Below are 22,235 nucleotides of genomic sequence, written 5' to 3'. Positions count from 1 at the left end.
TCATGCATTTTAAATGGTCATCCCTTGTTCTTAGTGCTTCGAACTCATAAGAACAATTTGTTAATTTTATTAGCCACATCATCATAATTATATTTTGATGTGAACCACAAATCCAAAAAGGATTTTGAACCCCAAAAGTCATGGTATAGTGTGACCATGAAAATTTATACTTTTTGACATTTTGAAAAATATCAAAAATTTTGAATTCATGAACAGTGGCTTGTTCATTATTCTTGACCATGTTTGTTTTAAAAACATGACTTTTGCCGAATAGGTTTTCATAATTATTTGGCAAAGTGGGTTGTTTTTCCATGTTAGCCATTAATGGCTTATGAAAATCACCCATAGATATATTATTTTCATGACTTGACTCTCTAAAATTTGGTTTTTGGACCCCTCGAGTCATACATGGAACATCATTCTTAGCCAAATTTAGCTCAAGAACATGCTCTTTCGTTGTGTTAATTTCATAATTTGGCTCTTTTAAAACAAACTCTTGAACCCACCGAGCCATTGATGAAATCAATTCTTTGCTTTTGCTATTTTTAACCATGGAAAAATTCAGAAAAAATTCAACAATTCCGACCATTAAAGCCTCAGTTAAAGACTTGGTAGTGAGAGTTGATAACTCATCATTCCATTGGCGAATTTCCATATCAAGTTGATGAATTTCTCCAATTAAATGGTGTCTTTTTTCTTCAACCAAATAATATTGTAAGGGATGAAAGTTTATTTCATCAAGAAAATGGATCTCTTCTTGAAGATTCAAAATTTCTCTTTCATGCCAATATATTTCATATTGACAAGTTCGAATGGCGAAATCCAAATCGTTTGTCATTTCTTACACTTAGCTGTCCCACTGGGCGTGCCAAAAAATGTTGGCTTATTTTTCCTACGAAGGAAAATATCATAAATGCGAGCGTGCCAGCAAGGATTGAAAAATCCTTACAGATTAAATTCAAGCCAATTATCAAGCGATTGTGTTGACGGTTCTTTTGCCTCAACGAAAAGGACTTCAAATTTGCCAAGTGTAGAGAAAAGAAAAAGTAAAAGAAGAAAAAAGGGCGGAGAAAGATGATTGAGTGAACAATCGAAGTAATAATTACTTACCTCTACTCCTATACTTCGAAAACAAAGTGCATAAAATGCTTCGAAATGGAAATGCTGAAAATAAATGCTTCGAAATATAAATCTATGTTAAACTACTCCTAAGATAAGGAAAATGACAAGAAATATTGAAATCAAGTGTCTTTGATTTAAGTTCTGGATCTTTTACAATGTAACCATTAATGGCTATTTATAGAAGAAAAAATACAGCAATAACTACTTAGTAACTACCCATTTCTTCCATCTTCATTCTTGTTTTGCCATGTGTCCTTCCACTCATCCACTTTGTCCTCCCACTCATCCACTTTGTCCTTCATATTCTCCATTATCTCTATAACTTCTTTTGATTAAAAAAAATTAAAAATTAAAAATTAATTTGATTAAAAAATAAAAAATAATTATCATTCTTATATAATTTTTATCTTTCGAATGATTAAAAATAATTTTTTATAAATTTAATTGAAACAGTCGCACGTATGTATATAATCCAAAAAAAAAATAGGCACCAAAATAAAATGTCGTAGCGCCGATCACCAAAAATATAAAAAGAAAAAAAAGAAAAAAAAAGAAAAAGAAAGGGTTTTGCTGCTATTCAGCAAATAAGAGAGGGAGAAGATAAAGGGTTAGAAAGGGAGACTAATTGGGCAGCGGTGAGACTTCGACCTAGAACGGTGCTATCTCTTCGGCAACAAGACTGGTTCGGCGCCGGCAGCGATCAACGATTCGAAAGGGAAGGGTTTTCTTATTCTGTTCTCTTTGCGTTGATCTAGGTATGTTCGGATTCCACCCTCCCCCCTCTATATCAATGAATGAAATGGAGGGTATTCATTTATTTCCGCATAAGTCATATAGCCATTAACCAACCCATTGAACCCACATTTTTCGCCGCCTCTCATCGTCCTCTCCCCTCTCTCTTTGTTCGCATAACGATCTTCTGCCATCTAGTCCCGCAATTTCCTCTTTTTCTTCTCTAATTCGAAACATTATTTCTAATTTTTTGTATTTTTTGGATTAAAATATGGCTTTGGATTTTTGATTTTTAATTAGATAACATAATGTAGTTGTTAAGAAGTGATTTAGATATGATTTAGTTGTTGGATTGGAATGACATTTTGCTTAGGGTTGTTGTTGCTATGGCAGGTGAGGAGGTTAGAAGCACAAGGTGTGCCTTCAAAGCAGGCAGAGGCAATAACTGCTGCTATTACTGAAGTTTTAAATGATAGCTTGGAAAATGTGGCTCATTCTTTTGTTTCAAAAGCAGAAATGCAGAAAGTAAGGGTTTGAATACTAGGTCTGCATTATTTTTGGCCTGATCAAGGATTGGTATGAGAATATATATAGCTATAATGTTTGTGCTTTTGTTGTTGTAGACTGACATGCTTCATGAGTCAAACCTCTCCAAGTTTAAAACTGAAGTACAAAGTTCCCAGGTACTAATCTGTTTCTGCATTTTCGTTTCCCAAATCTGACTAGAATCCTTTTGATTTGTAATAATTGCTGAATATATGAAATTTGTTCATTTTCCCATTTATGGTAAGTTAATTACTAAGAATGGGATAAGAGTATTTATGAACTTGCTAAGTTGCGAGAGTGGAAAACTATAGTTATTCAGGTTGAATATATAAAAAATGAGGATTCATTGGTATTAATGCTAGACAAGGAATGCAAACAGAGTGATTATTGAATGAAAATCACATAGTTGATTTAGTATTAGAAGAAACTGGTAATTGTTGAATGAAAATCACTGTTATTTTGAGAAATTAGTGTCATAATCTTGACCCACATCATACACAAAATCAGAATGCATAACCAGCCAGTAGCATAGCTACCAAAGGCCTAACCAAACTGAAGGGTAGTACACCTATTTTATTTTGAACAATTACAATATAATATGATAGAAGCATAAAGTACACATGTACATTTGGTAATACATTTCATTCATTTCTATTCCTTAGGGCAAGTTCCTAAGTCCCAAATGCGCATTCCATGATGCAGATAATTGATATTACATGTCATCATCATCCTTGGCCAAACACAAGGCCACATAATACACACATCTCATATTTTCACAAATTAGTACATAAGGTCTCAATATACAAAACTTAAGGTTTCTTCATTTCATAGCATGCACAAACTCCAATCACCATCTTCATATACAAAGACTAGATCCTCAATTTAAGCTTCATCTCCATAAACGTGGTGGAAATAATGTGATGAGCTATCCAACTTAGTGAATAATATGAACACCAGAGCTAGCATTTTACCATGGATACAATGTAGTCAAAAGCATAAGATGCTTAAATAGATAATCAATGGATAGCATAATTCATTTGAAATGAAACATGGCTTATCAATATGCAATAGATAGCTTTGAAATCAAAAGCATAATTTTCTCAAATTTGATAATCGTTCAAATCTTACAAGACATAGCTGAGGTATATTGCATTTCAAGTCCAAAGCTTCAATTTCACATTATTATTAGCAAATTCATGATTATATATGACAACAAAAATAAAAATTATAACAATAAATCAAACCTATCTTCATTCCAACTTCTCAAGAGTTTTCTTTACCCACTATGCCATATCTAGGGCCACAGGTTGTACAAATCATCAGCAAATCATCTAGACAATGAGAGAACACATGAAGTAAATTATATACCTATTTGAAACATCTGAGCGTAAACAACACATGGAGTAAACCATATGGGGTAAAGTAAATTTTGCCCTTTTTTCATTTAACTTTTTTTTTAGTACTCTTTTAAGACTAAATGAAGGGTTTGGGTGTTTGTCTGAGCAGGAAGAAAATGACTTTGAGATATACGACTCAGAGAGAACAGTGGGTCACACAGGCCAGCTTTATATTTCAGCTTCTTATTGCATTATTAAATACCATGGATTTTTCTATTTCCATGGCATCTAGAGAACCAAATGCATCATTAGTATAGTGTCATTGCAAAGAAAGCTCCAATCAGACTTGGATGATTGCAAAACAGAATGGATCCATTTTCGAAAATAAATATAATTGGTGATATTCTCATACAATGCTGTAAATGATTTTTTACATAAAACAGAGTACTTGTTTTAAATGCTATGGAAAACAAAATGGAAAAAATGTTGCAACTTCAAAAGAAACAATTTCATTTGGATAATGCTGTAAAACAACATATATATACACATAATCCTCGTTTTAATGATGCAATTGGGAGTTTCTAAACCCACCACACACCTGCCATGTTCATCTCTACACCTATATTCACAAATTTTTTTTCGTAACATACAAGATATACAATGCATATAGTGAGTGTAGAGAGAAAATAAGCGAGTGTATTTAGAAGCTCCGATGAATTGTTTTCATAAATTCAGCCTCTGCTTCTCCAAAACCTGCTGTTGCTGGTGATAGTAACTGCAATGTATGTACTCTTTCCCCTCCCAAAAAAAAAAAAAAATGGAGTAAATTCTTGAGTTTTTATTTATTTATTTATGGGTACCTAGAATTATGGTTCAACAGTAATAATAATATACTTTCACAAAAAGATCGTACACAAGCTGTATTGAGATTTATCATTTTTAAATACTGTGCTCATTAGTGACCTAATTACAATGTCTTTTACACTGAGTTGCTATGGCATCTAATTGTTAACAGGAAAGTTACTTTCAAAAGGATTAAGATCAAGCAGAAATGATTAATGTTCCTATTTTGGTTTGCTGAATTAACTTTTTAGTTTATTCATATGCATCAGCAGTTTCTAGATTAATTTGTGTTTTTGTTTTTCAGGTCAGAAATTTTTTGGAGAGATGCAAAATATGGTCCAAGAATTAAAGAACTTAGTTTTTTAAGTTTTTTTATTTTTTAATATATGTAAGCACAGTTAATTTTTTTTTATTTAATTCCTTTGTATATACTTTTGAATATTTAATTTTCATTTATGAAATATATGACGTTATTCTATTCAATATGTGGTTATGATTCAAAATATAGTATATAGTGTGTATTACATTCTTTAAATGTGCATACAAAAATAATATTGATTATTTTTCAAATATGTCGAACCCTTTTTTTATTATAGATTTTATTAGTTATTAATCACACTTAAAATGTGTGATCTAAATGTTATTAATCACACTTAAAAAGTGTGATTAAAAATGACTCTTTTTAATCACACTTTCAAAGATCACACTTAAAAAGTGTGATATAAATGTTATTAATCACATTTAAAAAGTATGATTAAAAATGGTCATTTTTAATCACACTTCCAAATATCACACTTAAAAGGTGTGATATAAATATTTTTAATCACACTTAAAAGGTGTGATCTAAATGTTTTTAATCACACTCCAAAGATCACACTTTAATAAAACTTAAAAGGTGTGATTAAATAACATATATCACACAAAAAAGTGTGATCTTTATCTGTTTTTGTAGTAGTGATAGAGTAGTTCAAACGTGCCTAGCTGAGAACTATTTGAACATGTTAGTGTATATTAGTGCTTGTAATGATGTTAGTAGTGTATAGCTGCTAATAGTGTATATTTCCTTTACTTTTACTTTACTTTATTAGTGCCACTTTCGGCCACTTTAGGCTCCCACTTTTGGCTCCTCTCCTATATATAAACGAGCTCAATTGAACCTTTGTAATACATCTATCAATATATCAATAACATCTCATTTATGCACTTGCTCTCTCTCTCTATCAATTTATCTTACATGGTATCAGAGCTAGGTTAAGAATCTAGTATTTTCGTTCCACCGGCGGGCGGCAATCTCGCCTTGGCCGCCCGCCGGACAAACCCAAATTTCCCTAATTTCTTCTTCAATGGCAGATTCTTCAACAACACTTCACCACCAGCAGCACCACCAACTACCCCACTGTCAAGCCACCACCGCTGCAACTCCACAACCGGGCCATCATCACCGATAGCCTCACTCACCTTGGCTGCTTCATGTTCTTCTCAGGCCCCCAAACCGATATCATCTCTCTCTCACTCTCTCTCCCTAAACTGTTATTCTCTCTCATACAATGGATTCCGGCGGCGACAGTCCGACGGAAAACACATTCCGGAACCCTCGCCGGAGCTCCAACACCCAGAGATCCCATTGAACTCCATAATCTCTAGCAATAGATTCTCCTCTTGGTTCTGCTGTTCTTCACCTCTGAAACTCTCTCTCTCTCTTGAGTGGAGTTTTGTTTTTGAGCAATAGGCACACCACACAGAGAGCCACCCAGCACACACAATACACGGCATACACACACACATCACACCATGCACACATACACATAGGAGACACACACACACGGCACACACCAAACCCATCTCTCTCTTCTCTCTCTAGACATTCCTAGGTAGCTCTCTCTCACACTCAGACACACAGACCATGCACACACACAGACAACACACAGCTCTCTCTCACACTAAAACACAACACACACACACCATTCACACTCATCCACAACACACACCCAGCAGACAGAGGCACATGCATACACAATACACATGCACCCACGACGCACAGATACACTGAAGACAGACACACAGACGCACGGCCTCAGCTCTGGCCCTCTAGCGGTATCTCTATCTCTCTCTATGCTGGGTCTCTCTCTTTGCAATACACTCACCAAGCTCTTTCTCTCTCTCTCTCGGTGTGCGTGGACAGAGGAGAACATTATCTGGGCTGAATATACACAGATGGAAAAACAAACAGATTTTCTCTCTCTCACTTTAAACCCTCTCTTTTCCTTTCTTTTTATTTTAATATTGACATCCACTACATTCTGTCGTTCAGTAAAAGCAACCTGTCTCCACTCCTGTTTGAATTTTTTTTTTTTTTTTTTTTGTCTTTTCTTATCATGACACCCACATGGCATGTCCCTCAGCCTTTTGACAAGTTATTTTTCTTTTTCTTCTTCTTATCCCCGTATTTATCATTTTCGTTTTTCATATATATATATATTTAAAAAAAAAAAACCTTTACGTCATTTTTTTTTTTTTTTCACATCTCCACTCTGTGTTGAGTCGTTTTGCTCCACTTTATCAATCCCTTTGTTTCAACCTCAAATAGGTTTCTATCTTCACACCTATTTGAGTTTGAGGGGGGGTTATACATATATCATGGTGAGCATGGTTACCCACCATGCGAACCACTCAAGCTGGTAAGCATAGTTATACACCATGGGAACCACTCAAGCCACCTCATGGCGCACTCCCTAAGTCGCCCCCTTGGTGCACCACCACAATCATCTACAACGGTCCGGCATGACCCCGTAAACTGTCCCGACATTGATTCCGGTCAGCTTCTACATCGGTCCGGCATGACCCCGTAAATTGCCCTGACATTGATTCCGGTCAGCTTCTAAATCGGTCCGGCATGACCCCATAAACTGTCCCGACATCGGTCCGGCATGACCCCGTAAACTGTCCCGACATTGATTCCGATCAGCTTCTACATCGGTCCGGCATGACCTCGTAAACTGTCCCGATATTGATTCCGGTTAGCTCCTACAACGGTCTGACATGACCCCGTAAACTGTCTCGACATTGATTCCGGTTAACTTCTACATCGGTCCGGCATGACCTCGTAAACTGTCCAGACATTATCTGCTACAATGGTCTGACACAACCATACAGTGTCTTCACCAACGGTTCGACACGACCATACAGTGTCTCCTATCCTATTTTATTTTCATGTTTTGTTACTCTCTTCAAACTCAAGTTGGTTAGTTCCTATCCTCCTTGAGTTTGAGGGGGGCTGTTAGTGTATATTAGTGCTTGTAAAGATGTTAGTAGTGTATAGCTGTTAATAGTGTATATTTCCTTTACTTTTACTTTACTTTATTAGTGCCACTTTCGGCCACTTTTGGCTCCTCTCCTATATATAAACGAGCTCAATTGAACCTTTGTAATACATCTATCACTATATCAATAACATCTCATTTATGCACTTGCTCTCTCTCTCTATCAATTTATCTTACAGAACAAAACCTGAACATTACTATAGAAGAAAAAAATTACCATCGGAGGAACAAGACATTCTGACAGAAAAAATAAAGAAACTACCAAAAGAAAAAAGAAGAGAGAGAGAGAGATGATAACTTTACAGTCCTCAATTTTATGGAACCTACCATTCCTCAAAGAGTATAAAAATACTATATTGCCTCCGTTACAACAACAAACATAACAGCCTTCTGGGAAATACTAACCTCAAAGATGATAAAAATACTATATTGCCTCTGCTACAACAACAAACATAACAGTCTTCTGGGGAATACTAACCTCAAAGATGGAGCACACTCTTCCTTCAGTATTTTGATCTGAGGATAAAATGGAACAGTGCTTGTCCAATAACCTCAAATGTCGGCAACGCTGAGCATTGCGTATGAGATTTTTAAGCAATTTAACGAGTGAGTGATATCTGGAGCCAAAAAGAACTGACTAGAACACAAAGTCAAAAACAGTGGCATAGTTTGGCTAAAAAAGACCAGCCTCAGCGTGTTGAGATTTCTGTCACATCAGTCCAACCTGTGTCTATTTTGACTGTCCCTCCCCAATTCAGAATCTCAGAACCACAATTGAGTTCTACTAGTACTTAGGGATGGCAATCTAAAACCGACCCGACGGTGACCCGACCCCCCAACTCCGAATTAAGTGATTATTCACCGAAAAATACCCCCGTGGGTACGGGGATGGTATTCAAAAGTTCATCCCCGATGATATCCGGGCCGGGGACGGGGATAGGTGTTTCAGAACCGGCCCCGGCCCCGGCCCCGCCCCGCTTAATCCCTGAGATGAAATTACAGTTTTGTCCCTGCATATATATATATATATATCCTTGTGTTTGTCTAGGGTTTGAGACACACACACACTCAGACACACCTCTCACCCACACGGTGCTCTGCTCTGCTCGCTCCTCTCTTTCTCGCTCGCTCGCCACCACTGGTTTGGTCTTCCCCTCTCTCTTTCTCTCACCGCCGCGCCTCTCTCCTCACCGGCAATCCTCTGTCGCTACCGATCCTCCCTTACCGCCTCACCTCTGCCGTTCCTCCGTCGCTCCCTCACCGCAGCTGCTTTCTCTCCCTCACCGCCGACCTCCCTCACCGTCGCTCTCTGTGTGTAGGTATCTCTCTTTCTCTCTCTAGGGATTTCGTTCTAGGGTTTACATATATGTATATTTTATATATATATATATATCTGAGTGTATATTATATATAGATTCAACCTCTGTTTTTTTTTTTCCTTCAAAATTTATAGATCTATCTATTTTATCTATAGATCTGTTTATAATACAGCAAATATATAGATAAAATAGATTAGTCAAGCTTAGTCTATCTATCTATTTTATCTATATATCTGTTTATAGATCTATTTTATCTGTAGATCTGTTTTTAGTTTTAACTTATCATTTATAATCCCATTCGTAATTGTAATCAATCATTGGAAACTTATCTTGATCTGTTTATCTGTAGATCTGTTTATAGATCTATTTTACAGTTCTTACTGTTTTTACACTAGGAGCCGAATGTTGGTGAACAAGTGGAAACTCATCTTGATCCTTAATTATAAATGAGAAGCAGACTGGCCATGGGGGTGAAGAAAAAAGTAATGCTATGTTGGCTTTACTGCCATGGCCACAAGGTGTTTGATGTTTTGCCTGAGTCGCTTCTCGATTGTCAAAATAGCACACACACTTCGTTTAAAATACATGGTCAAATTTACATTCCAGAGATTAACTACTTTAATAATGATACTACTATGTTTGGCTGTTGAAGTCTTCTGGGTTTAATTGGGTTAAAAATGATAAAAAAAAATTAAAGGAAAATGTTAAAGTAACTGTTCAGAAAGCCAATAAACTGAGGCTTAGGTGGTGGCTAGTCAAAAAAAGATGAAGTGATCATGGCATTTTTATCACATTCTTATATTTCATATTGCTGCTTTTAATTGCAATTCTTTCAATTGCTTGAGTTAATTTTCAACACAACTTGATAATCTCTCTTCAGTTAGCTTCAGAAACATGACCTCAAAGTAGCCTTGTGTGTGTGTGTGTGTGTGTGTGTGTGTGTGTGTTTGTGTTTGTTGCAACCGATTGGTGCTTTAATTATATTTCAGCGTTTTGATTTCTTTTAAATCATGAGAGAAGGTTTTATGTAATATATAAAATTTGTAACTAAATCTAGGGAATTTGATTGAGAAATTTAGATATGGCGTTTTTAGTTGATGTGAGTGTTATTTACAGCAAACAATTGTAAATTCATAAATAAATGCAGGGAATGTTTGTCTATGGCTGTATAACCATCTTCAACATCTAAATGGAATATGTAAGTGAATACAGCCTCAGAAAAGCTTTGAGAATTATAGACAGCATTAGACAAGAAAATGAAGTTTGCTTGATTCTCACATAATTGTAATTAGTTTTAATTATTACAAATTGGTTTGAGAAAATCTTGCCTGTAGCCTTCAAGTAGATAAACTTTTGACGAACACTTGGTATCATCATTCAGATATTACACTATTCATACTGCATTCCTTTTAATTTTATATGCATATATTGATTGTTGATATGATGAAAAGTTTCTTATAATTTATTCTCTCCTGGTGGATTGCTAAACAGGTTGTTGAGGTTGTAAGTCACTTCTCTTCTTTGCAGGTTCCTCATGTTACTCGTACTGATTATCAACTGATTGATATTTCTGAAGATGGTTTTATGTTGTAATGGATATTTTTTTATTATTTTTAATTTCAATTTTTGGATAACCTATCCCTTGCGGGTTGTGCTTGGGATTAATTATTCTCTTTGCTACTTGTTGAATTTTCTTGTGTGTGTGGGCTGCTGGACAGATGTTTTGTTTGTGCTATTTTGTTGCTACAGGATGTTTTGTGTTTGAGTTGTGTATGGGTTGCTGAATTTTGTTGCTACATGATGCTATTTTATTGAATATTTGATAGATACTATATTTGAAAGATGCTGCTGGACAGATTTATTGATTTGTATATATTATGTTGAATTTTTTGGGTAGCTTATCTTATTTGAATATGTTGGCATATTATGTATTGATTTTTTAGCTTGACAGATTATGAATTTTAAATTTTTGGCAGATTATTTAATTTTTTATATATTGGCAGATTATTGATTTGAATTTTTTAGCTTGACAGATTATGAATTTTTAATTTTTGGCAGATTATTTAATTTTTTATATATTGGCAGATCATTGATTTGAATTTTTTAGCTTGACAAATGCTGTTGGACAGATTCTTAATAGGATGTTTAAAATTGTTTTTTGAAAAAAATAAATAAAAAAATACTGTTATTCGGTCGGGGAATTAGCGGGGTTGGGGATACCCGATCGGGAGCGGGGGCGGGGGGGGGGGGGGAGATACGGGGTTTCCGTCAGGGATCGGGGACGGGGATGGGGAATTTCTCACTATCGGGGATCGGGGACGGGGAGTGTGGTCCCCGGCCCCGTCCCGCCCCGTTGCCATTCCTGCTAGCACTTCTGCCACTCACTAGGAAATGATGAACAAAATTATGCAAGTGAAAATGCCCCCATGATATATATCGTACTGAACAATCTTAAAGAATGATGTACAATATGAACCTTTCAACAGGACCTCACCTCAGCATTGTTTACATGAATTTAGAACCATCTCATTTATTCTTCTCCTCCGTAGGTCGTAACTGTGTATACAGCATAAGTTTTCTTATGCAGAGCCTATGATGCCTATGTACACCCCAAAGTTAGACGAGGATCAAATAAACCAAAGTACACACCAGAACTCACATATTCGTGAAAAAAATAATGTATGGTAATGCAAAATCCAGTTTATATTGAAGCTATTGCTCCACTTACAGGCATTTGTTGTTACTGAGACAGCAATTAGTGCTATGGAAGCATGGCTTTGACAGAAGTGGCATCAGATAAGCCAAATATATCCTTAAGAAGAACATTGGCACAACAGAAATTGGGCTTCAAAGAATTCAATACATCTGAAGTAAGTTAAGTTGCATTAATTCTTTTCCAAGAAAAGAAAAATAACAAAGTTCCATTACATCCAATAACATCACAAAGTTGAAGTCAAGGCATCAAAACAGTAACAAACGGAAGTTCTTAAGCAATTAGCTAGTTGGGTTTGATCATCTAATTAAAATTACAAAATCAAATAACGTTAACAAGAAACATAAGCAGCTTATGAGAGAGAGAGAGAGAGAGAGCTACATGTGCATGAAGTGGAAACTATGTTATAAGTGACCGAAGAGGATACGTTTTCTTGGAAAAACTGATGAAGAACATTCCAATTTATAGAACATGAATTGCTTATCAATCCAAGCTTCTCTGGTGACATGTTGGAGAGTTTGCAGCACCAAACAACAAGAGCACTGCAATGGCATCTGCAGATAGACCAAATCTAGAAACTATTAGAATCCAGAAAATAAGGGGAAAGGCTCCATACATGCAAAGAAACAGGAAAAAGTCTTTCTGTGTGTGCATGTTGGGGGAAAGGCAAAAAGCAGCCAAAGTCCTCTCCCCTGTCAATAGGAAAATATTTCACCTCAAAGTTCTCAATTAGCAATATGTCTTTTGGTCGGTGCTCCCCAAGTCTCTTTGATCGCCCTCAAGCATAAGAACCATTTACTCATCTCAAGTTCCATCAGGCATGATTAGAGATACTAAAGCCTAATACACAATATTGTAGCCTTATCACTATGGTCCAAAATAGGTTTGTTATTTTGTTTTTGATCGGCAAAATAAATCTTTATTGATGGAAACATACGAAGTATGATAGAGTACATCAATAAAGAGGAGCTAAGAGCTAGCTCAAGCTTAAAACTCAGTTGGTGAGAAACCAACAAAAAGAGAGAAACAAAAAACGAGAAGCAAAAACAACCAAAATACAGCCACAACAGAGCAAACCAAAAGCAAACCATTCATTAGTAGTCAGCATAGCAGCAGATTGCAACCAATGGCAAACAAATTCAACATAGCAACCATTGCAACCATTACCAGTCAGCATAGCAGCCACATCAAAACAGATCAGATCAACCAAGACTAGCAGATAACAGATCACCAAGACTAACAGATCAGAATTGTTCAATCCTCACACAATTTTGTTAGTCACCAAATCACCAAGATGAAATAGCTTATTCCCAAGACTAAGCAGTAGGCTACCAGATTACCAGAGCAAAGCAGGCCATCAGATAACCATCAGATAGCAGATTACCAGGCTACCAGATTTCACACCCTCTAACTAGTCACCAAGACTGAGCAGCCACAAAACCAAGACTGAGCAGCCACCTAACTCCTGCTTTATACCATTGGATTCAACATCTGATTTGATTCCACTTGAACATATAGTCATCAACTGAGAAAGGAAAGTCCTTTATAGATGCTTTGAGCTAGACAGCAGTTCTGATTTTGATGAGTTCACATAGACCTGTGGAATTGGGTTGTGACATAGAGAAGACACACTCATTCCTATGTTTCCAGAGAGACCACTGAACAACTAATGGTATCGCATTCCAGATTTCCTTTCAAGACTTTTAAATTTTCCACCCAACCACCAGTTGAAAAGACCTTCCACTGATCCTTGAATACACCAATTAAAACCCCAATCATGTATCACTGATGACCAGATAAACCAGGAGAAAGTGCAGTGCAGCAAGACATGAAGAGCAGATTCAACTTCAGTGCTACAGAATGGACAGAGTGTGGATGCACTGCTGCTTAAAATGCCTATTCTGTGCAAAAACTCTGCAGACTTGATTCTGTTTTTCCAAGCTAGCCAACTGTAAAACCTATTGTATTTACTGCAAACCTTAAGGGAAATCAGTGTAATTTACCTTAAATTCTTGTCTAGTGTCACGGAGAATTCTATTATACACACCCCATACACTATATATATCCTTAGTTACGTCATTTTTTTTTTTCTTTAGTTATAATCTAATTTCTTTTTAAGTTATGATATTATTTTGAGATTTTGATTATGACTATTTATATTTGTTATGACTTTTTTTTATTTTTATTTTTTAATTATAATTCAAAAAATATATAATTACATAATTTTCTTTTATAAGATTTAGAGTTGTTGCGTACACTCAAATATGGAAAACAAGAAGGGGAGAGTGTTTAGATCAAATTAATATTTTATTCTATTTTTTTAATTGATCAAACCATCTTTCTCGTAAGTTCAAACATGGAAAAGAAGATGGAGAGAGTGTTTAGATCTAATTAATATTTTATTCTATTTTTTAATTGATCAAACCATCTTTATCTTACACTAGTTTGTTTGTTTGTTTGTTTTTATTTTATTTTTTTATTTTATGCAGGTGATACTATATTTAGACCTTGAAAGGAAAATGTAAATAAGAGGAAAAATATATATCAAAAGAAAATAAAGTGAAATAATTTATTTATTTTTTGGATTAGGAAAATAAAAAGAAAATGAATATGTATTTTCCAAAAAATATTTATTATTTCGTTTAATCCTAAAAAAAGAGTATCAATAAGAAATTTTATTTCCATATTATAAAAAGTATTTCATTTCATAAAAGTACGCTAATTCTTATTCAGGTAACCCTCAAAATGGTTGTACCATATGTAAGTTATGTCATTTGTGAGTTTGATTATCACAAATAATATTACTCAATACTATGGGAATCATATCTAAATAAAAAAAAAGTTCCATTAATTGTGTTATAACCAAACATCACATGAAATATAACCAAACAACTCTTGATTATAACTAAAATAATATCATAATCAATATCACAATGTATCATAAATAAAAACACAGTATGTCATAACAAAAAACATAAAAATTGTAATCAAAGGTGTATGTATATACACACATAGGCCATGTTGGATTAGTGGAGTATTAGTGATGGGATTAGCAATCTCATGGGATAATTATGTGTAGTATTAACATTAAGAGTCCTACGTATTACCAAGCCAAATGCCATTTATGTGATTCAAACATAGAAATATAAATGTAATAGGATTAATAATTCAATCCTATGTTGTTATCCTGAAATCAAAGAGGGGATAGAATTTTCCATCTTCCTAAGTTAAAATTTGAATCCATTATTCACCCTAAAAAAAAATAAAATAAAAAATAAAATAAAAAAATTGGCTCCACTACTACAAAAAATTAAAGTTTTAGAAACTAAAATTTAGGGGGCAAAATTATTTTTTAAGGACTAAATATTTTTGTTACAAAAAGTATCGTTATTATATTTTTGACAATAAAAATTAGACATTAGTGATTAATTATTATCTTTTTTGGGACCACATTTTTTGTCTTAAAAAATAAAATTTTTTTAAATCAAATTAATTTGTCCCTAAAAGTGTATTTATTAGTGACATTTTCAAAATTTTGTTGCTAAAAACTTTGTTCGTGATTTTTCGGGACAACTTTTTAGGAACTATGCTTACGACGATAGAAATTGGTTCCTAAATATCTTTTATAACAAAATTTTTACTTTTGGGGACCAAAAAATTTGGTCTTTAAAACTCTTGAAGTGCACAACATTGCGAACTTGGGCCTCATATTTGTCTGGTTTAGGTTGTATTTGAGTAGTATTGGGCTAGATTATTAAAACTGGGCTGAGCCAAGTGGCCCATGTTTTAGAGCCTACATTATGTACGTTACTGGGCCTAGCTAGCTTCCTTGTTACACGACACAATTTGAGTATCTTATGTTTACCGTTTATTTTTTTACGTCAGGTGTGGTTAGGTAACATTTACAGTTTATTTTTTTTATTTAAAAATTATTAAACATCTTATGTTTATTTTTGGTAAAAATAATAATAATAAATCACTACAACATATAAGAGTTCTAGAGATCAAATTTTTTGATCTCTAAAAATGAAAATTTTGTTGCAAAAGACATTTAGAGACTAATTGGGAATAGTCGTTAAAAGGTCGTTCTAAAAAGTCAAAAATAAGACTTAGTGACAAAATTTTGAAAATGTCACTAATAAATAAACTTTTAGGGATAAAATAATTTGGACTCAAAATGGTTTATTTTTTGAGACAAAAATTTGGTCTCAGAAAGATAATAATTCATCATTAATGTCCAATTTTCGTTACTAAAAATATAATAACTACAATTTTCGTAACAAAAATATTTGGTCTCTAAAAAATAATTTTGTCCCTAAATTTTAGTCTTTAAAATTTTAATTTTTTTTATAGTGAATACATTTGGCACACATGTGCCTTTAGGTTCGCATCTTATACTTGTTTGTGAATCTTGTTTTTCCATTTTATATTTGGAAAATGAGTTGGACCCCCAGCACCCCCACTGTTTTGTGATTGGATAATTTATTTATTTTATTTTATTTATTTTTTTCTATCTGCAAGTCACAGCCCCCCACGTGGAGGTGGAGGTGCTGGGGGTCACCCCCCATTGGGGTCCCTAGCAAGACTGTTTATATTTTGTATGATATCTAATAGGGTATATTTCAAGACGATCGTGTGCCAGTTTGATCGCACATCAATGTAATACTTCCAAAAAATCATGCATCTCTCTCTTACTTTTGAATTATTTTGTATTTGATTCTTATGTTGCATCTAGAGTTGCAAATGAACTGGGCTTTAGTATGTTTGGGTTTGTTTATTAAGATTTTAACGAACCCGACTCGAGCTCGAGCTCGAGCTCGAGCTTAATAAAAATTTAACAAACTGAGCTCGAGTCAAGTTGTCTTAGGCTTGACTTGAACTCAAGTTTATTCACAAGCCTTAACGAGTCAAAAAATTTATAAATTCATACTTGTGTATGAGACTAAAATTACAATTAAACTTTGATTATATAATTATATATACAATATATATAAACATTTAAAAAAAAAAGTCAATATTTTCTCGAAATAACAATATCTACCACTAATATTACATAAATGTACTATTTATAGTTAACTATTATTTACATTTATATGTTTTAAATATATAAATAATATATTTATCTTATTTTGTATACAGAGTTTTACATTATTGAATATATAAATAATAAATATTAAACGAGCTAGCTAACGAGCCGAGTTTTAGGATGCTAGAACTCTAACGCAAAAAAAAAAAAAAAAAAAAAAAATTAACGAATCGAGTTCGAACGAGCTCTTACTGAGCCGAGCTCGATCCTGTTCATGAATGGTTCTGTTCATTTGCAGCCCAAGCTGCATCAATCTTTAGGTTTCATTTATCATATATTTTTTCGGAAACAAACGTAATAAAATAAAACTATTACAATTATTATATCGACTTAATTTTTTCATGAATGATATACACAGAAGGCTCTATAAAATGAATAATTTGAAATATTGAAATAAGAGTTGTGGTGGGGATGTGTAGACATTATGGCTCTGTTTGATTTAAGATTAATAATAACAATTAATAAATTATGGAGTGTTTGATAATATGATTTAACACTTAAAATTAAATGTATTAAGTGATAGTCAATTATTCATTTAATAACTACAATTGATATCACTTAAAAATTTAAGTTCCTCTTATAATGTAGGTTAAAATTTAAGAAAATATCTTATTATTATTTTTTATATTTTGTATAATATGTAGTAGAGTATATTTCAACACGACTGTATACCAATTTTTTCTTGAGGACATGGGAAAAATTATATTAATAAACAACAATATTACATAAACAAGACCTCAAAGGGTCATTTTAACTAAAAAAAAAAAATTCCACAAAAAAAAAAAAAAGTTACAAGCCAGGAAAACTACCGATCTTTTCAAAGATGTGGTTAGAAAAGCAAAATTTGCTTGAAAGCCTGTTGTTTCTGTCGACGTCGTCTCCGTCACTACCGTCCAACTCCATTGCTGCCACTGCCGAACATCAAACACCGCCAAAAGTTAGAGTTGAGAAAGAAGTACACCTATAATGATATAGAAAAGGCTTAAGAGGAAGGAGACTATTGTGGGCATCGAAAATCTAAAAATCTATACCGAAATCTGTAACACCCAAATATTTGATAAATTTGAACACTATGACAATGTCAACTAAACATTTAATTTTTATTAGAAAAAAATAATAATCACAATAATAAATAGATAAATGAAAATAGCAATAGTGTTCGCAATATGCCGTAAGGATATGTTGAGTGGCTCACTAATGTAATGAAATATTCTTTAAATTTCATATATATGTTACTTAATTACATGCACAGTAAATTGGGGTTAAAATGTAAATAAGTAATAGCAATTAGATAGGGTCAAGTGCAAATAAGAGGAAAAGAACTAGAGGCATGGCACAGGCTGTTGTCTGTCGTCGAGACACAACACTAAGAGGTTGTTTGGGATGATCTAAATAAGTGTATTTTTTGACTTTTTATGAAATATGAGTTGGGTTTTGATTGGATTTAAAGTCATGTGTTAGAGAGGTGATGTGACTTAAATAAAATGATATAATTTAAATAGAATAGTAACTTTTTAATTTTTTAATTTTTTAATTTTTTAATTTTTTCCAAACATGCCAAACTAGTTCTAAAGTGCAGGGCACGGGGGAGGGAAGGTGAGTTATATATTTGACGTACCTGCTTAGTTTAATACTATATAAAGGACACGTTTTGTCCAAAGGGGAAAAAAACAAACGAAGGAACAATACAAAAAAATAGCCACGGGGGAGGGAAGGTGAGTCGTCTATTTGACTCACCTGCTTAGTTAATACTATATAAAGGACATGTTTTGTCCAAAGGGGAAAAAAACAAACGAAGGAACAATACGAAAAATAGCTCCAGAACAAAGAAAGAGAAGAAAAATAAATAGTAAGAGACGGTATTAATGTGAGTTATATTATATTTTAAGTATTTATAAATTATTTTATTATTTTATAAGTTATTTTATGCAAAACATGTTTTAATTATATTATCATCCAATTATGTTATTCATTTTATGAGTCCTACTTATTTAAAAATTGAAATCCATGGATTTTTAAAATTTGAAATTTATTTGACAACGAGTATATAACTATTTATTTTTATAAATACCACCACAGAGGTCTCATGTCTTGGGAGACTTAAATAATCATTGGCCATCTGAATTGTCATTTTAGTGACCCTTTGACGGTCCCATGCCTGGGAGACTTAACACTACAACATATAAGAGTTTTATAAATCAAATATTTTGGTTTTTAAAAGTGAAAATTTTGTTGCAAAAGACATTTAGGGACCAATTTCTATCATCGTAAGTGTCACGCCCCAAACCCGCCCCTAGAAGTTTGGGCATGATCACTTCAGAAACGGACACTTAACCTGTTATATATAACATATGGGGCCTGAGTGGAAGCATAAATTTTATATAATAACATGCAAGAAAAGAGCTACATCCATTGAGCGACCACTATCATGCCAGGATCACAAACAGACAGATAATAATAGTTACATACACATATACAACCCCGCCCGTGTTTGGGCGTATAACAAAAAAAAACATTAGAATTTACAACATATTATGGACAACCAGAATGTAAGCCAAAATTTCACAAAACGGGTAGGCTTCACCCAAATGCTTGGATACACAGAGACTAACAAAGGGAGACGAGCATTAAGAGTTGTAGCTGACCTCCAAACGCAGGACCTACGGAATCAGACAAAATACAGAGTGAGATAACCTCAGTGAATAATAGTACGTAAACAATTGAATGATTAACTTGGAGTACAATGTACATATATAAGTATAGAGGACATATGGTTAACTTTATTTTTTATTATTTCCAGAGTAGCCTTAGGTCTAATTTTTAAACAGAATGGCTTCAAGCCCTTGGACAGAGTGTGTAACAACCCTCATACTGTTTACCGATTAATGACTGATTGATTACCGATAAACATTGATTACCGTTAAACTGAACTGATCATGACTGATAATTGAACTGATTGAAGTACTGAACTGACTGATCGAAATTGGAACTGAATTGAATGAGTACATCTGTTTGAATTGCATTTTATCTGTTGATTGTTTATCTGATCTGTTCATGTTTTAGTGTTTAAACTGTTAATTGAAGGCCTTATCGGCGGCCGAATCCAAAATTGATTGATGTTTCAGGATCAGTAGAATTTACATGAGTTTATGGCATATTCAGTTAAACTGTGATTTGGTATGATTAAATTAGACTAGAATAAGCTAATTAAAGAGCTAGGCTTATCTACCATCTTGCCATTGCTAGTGGGCCCCTTAGTATATCATACTAGAGCCTTGTACTCATTGAAACAAACATTTTCCTCAGCCTTCTTCTTGTTCTTGTCGACCTTGAGGAAGAGAGGGAGAGAATAGAATTGTCCTTGGGGGTTTGGCTTAGTCAACTTGAAGAATTGCTTGGTAATTGAAGTATAGATTGCATATTTGAGCTCCTAGTTTTCTAATTCAAGACTTAGGTAAGGATTTCATCTTCTCATTCTTGTGTTTGAGCTAATTCTTGCATGGTCCATGTTAAATTGTAGAGCTAAGTCATGTTTTAGTTCATATATGTTGATATAGAGCATAATTCATGCATGCATGTTTGAATTGTTGAATTGAGAGTTGATTTCATGGTAAAATGGTACATGCATGTCCATAATTTTGTAATGGTCCATGTTTTCAACTTGTTTTCGGAGCAAATGGCTCCTTAGAGCATCAAATTGAAGCTTTGAATTGATTTGAATTCATGCATGTTTGCATGTTCATATTGTTCTTGATATTGATTTGAAATTGAGTTCGAATTAAACACGGCTTTGATTTCTCAAATTGAGCTTTGAAACATGTTATTCTATGTGCTTATAAAGGTTTTCCAGAAAAATGGGCCCAAGAGGATTGGTTTTGATGCATTTGAACCTGGTTTTGGCTTGAAGGTGCAATCTGGAATTCCCAGATTTTGTACTTCCGCTCGAGCGGGGAAAGTGTCGCTCGAGCGTGGAATCCGAGCATCCAGTATTTCTCTGCACTGTTTTACAGTCCGCTCGAGCGGAGGATTGGGCGCTCGAGCGGAGGATTGTGTCTCAAGCTCGAGTGAGCGTCGAGCGGAGATTTCACCCATCCAGTACTTTTGCAGTACGCTCGAGCGGGAAAGTTGACGCTCGAGCGTGTACCTTTGTTGCATGACCGCTCGAGCGGGGAAACCTGCGCTCGAGCGGGACTCTGTCTTTCTGAAAATTCTGAAACTATTTTCTGATCACATCTTTGCATCCTCATCCCATTCTAGGCATTCTTAGACCTAGTTTAAGACATCTTGTTGAGGATATAGACGTAGAACACACCGAGGCAAATTAGGGATTAAGTTATTATCTTTCCCAGCTGTGTATCTTAGTGTGTTCAATCTGTTAATTGTGTAGGGTTGGCGACTGGGGAGGCACGCTCTAGCTTACTGTAGCCCAGAACTCTGTGAGTAACATATGTGTAAAGATATGTTCAAAATGATTATCTTATGAACAATTGAGCTGTACTGCTTTCTGAACTGATTACTGTTAATTGAATGAATGTATGTCCTATGTTCGAAACTGTATTGTGGCATCCTTAGCACCTACTGTTTACTGTTACTGTTACAGAGATCTCTATCGGTTCCCTTGTTGGAACCACTACTGTTACTGACTGATGGCCATCATTTACTGCTCGGTCTTTTAAGACCTACTGTTTACTGTACTGTTATGCTAATGGATGTACCACATATGACTGTTTACTGTCCTGAACAACTGAAATACTAATTGAAATGGACTGTTTTCATTACTATAAGGGCATTCATTCTTAACCTCTTTACGCATTATGTTATTCACTGGGCTTTAGCTCACTGCTTATATATATATGTAGGTGTACAGGCACCAGACCGCGGCTAGAGGGGTCAGGGTTACTCCAGTTTTGTCAAGCCAGCCTATGTGCCTCACTGCGAGGTTCCGAGCCTATCGTGTTAAGGCTTAGGGGTGTTTTAGATTTCCCCCTTCTGTACTGTCTTACTGTCCTGTATAGACTGAATGTTTACTGTACTGTTATATAGGGATTGTGTCCCTAGTCTGGATGATTGTATATATTGTGCATACTGTTCTGTACTGTTTACGTATGTACGAATGCATGAAAAATCTTTTCGCATACAGACTGTCACAGCTCATTGGGCATTGTTTCTTTACTGTTTTGGCTTTCGCCAGGCCCTGTACTCTGTATTACTGTACTA

At 34.5% G+C, this 22,235-nt stretch overlaps 1 pseudogene across 1 annotated transcript in view; it reads right to left on the bottom strand.

Annotated features, from left to right (window-relative positions):
• The window catches only part of LOC114295987 (telomerase reverse transcriptase-like), a 72,087-nt pseudogene extending 59,643 nt beyond the window's left edge, over positions 1–12,444 (bottom strand). The window contains exons 1-3 of the transcript XR_014331196.1: positions 12,360–12,444; positions 11,948–12,084; positions 8,379–8,517 (exon numbers count right to left, since the gene is read on the bottom strand). The product of XR_014331196.1 is annotated as a telomerase reverse transcriptase-like (transcript). The remainder of the gene's footprint in view (positions 1–8,378; positions 8,518–11,947; positions 12,085–12,359) is intronic.
• Positions 12,445–22,235: the final 9,791 nt, after the last annotated feature.

The sequence above is a fragment of the Camellia sinensis genome, chromosome 5 (assembly GCF_055761805.1).
Source record: "Camellia sinensis isolate YWXY chromosome 5, ASM5576180v1, whole genome shotgun sequence".
Taxonomy (NCBI): Eukaryota; Viridiplantae; Streptophyta; class Magnoliopsida; order Ericales; family Theaceae; genus Camellia; species Camellia sinensis.
The sequence above is the reverse complement of the archived record's forward strand: the minus strand, read 5'-3'. Positions and strand labels throughout refer to the sequence as shown.